Source organism: Paroedura picta, chromosome 6, assembly GCF_049243985.1.
Source record: "Paroedura picta isolate Pp20150507F chromosome 6, Ppicta_v3.0, whole genome shotgun sequence".
Taxonomy (NCBI): Eukaryota; Metazoa; Chordata; class Lepidosauria; order Squamata; family Gekkonidae; genus Paroedura; species Paroedura picta.
In genome coordinates, this window is record NC_135374.1 from 58,162,357 (window position 1) to 58,163,590 (window position 1,234).

The window sequence follows — 1,234 nt, forward strand, 5'->3', positions numbered from 1 at the left end:
TTGGGGTCTTGTGAAATTTCCATTGCATGGCCTATAACAAGGGCCATGGCTTTATTGAATCAATCCATTCCATGATGGGTCTTCCTCTTTCCCTGTTACTTTCAACTTTTCCTAGTGTTATTGTCTTTTCCAGTGACTCTTCTCATAATGTGACCAAAGTATGATAGCCTCAGTTTAGTCATGTTTGTTTCTAGATGTTCGGGTTTGATTTGGTCTAGGGATTTATTTGTCCTTTGGGAAGTCCACAGTATCTGTAAATCTCTAACACATTTCAGAAGAATCAAATGCCCTTCCATCAACTTTCTAGATTTGTCTAAATTTCGCACTCATGCATAGAAATGGGGAATACTATCTTGGTCACCAGTGACACTTCCTTAAACAAGGCTGTTTTCTAGCTCCTTCACGGCTGCCCTTCTCCATCTCAGCTATTTTAATTTCTCCATCATCAATGGGTCTTATCCCATCTCTTGTTATTCACTACGGGCATTCTTGTCATGCATCTGAGTACATTCCCACTCTTCCCACTTCCAAATAACACTCAACTACAGGGCTGTCCTAGACGGCTGTCTCAGCCTCTCCAACGTACAAAATTGGGATTATAAAGGGTTATCGGATGTCCTCTTTTTGGATTGGAAGGTTAGGAATAGTCCTAGTTAGTAGCAATTATTTTAAACAGTAGGGGTATTTAATATCAAATTTGTCATCACGGTCACTTGCTTGAAGTAGTCAGTTGGGAAATGTATCCTCTTTTTTGCTTTTCAAAATATAGTAACCCAAGATAACTTTGGATGGTTCCTTAGATAGCTAAGTTCTATTCGCAGTTAAAAAAAAAAAACCCTGCATAAAAACTTTTTCACAGGAAATGAGCTGAAATTGAAAGAACGTAAGAACATAAGTTCCGCTCTTGGCTTCTCCGGAGGAAGGGCATTACTAGGAAGCCACAGTTACACCAGAAGCTAGTCTCCTCTGTCGTTTCCGTCTTGCAAACGAACGGAAATTGTAAAACGATTGTTTAGCACTTTCTAAACCGTATCGCACTTCCAAGCCTCAAACGAAACTGACGTTCCACTTTAATTTCCACCGCAAAATAGACATGATTCATCCCTGCCCGCCCGGACAGACTTGACACTACCCTCCGCTCAGAGTGAGGCGGGGCAATGGCCATTTTTCATTCTCATCATCATGAGGCGCGTGAAGGGCTAATTTCAGGGGACGGGGCTGATTGCGCATGCGT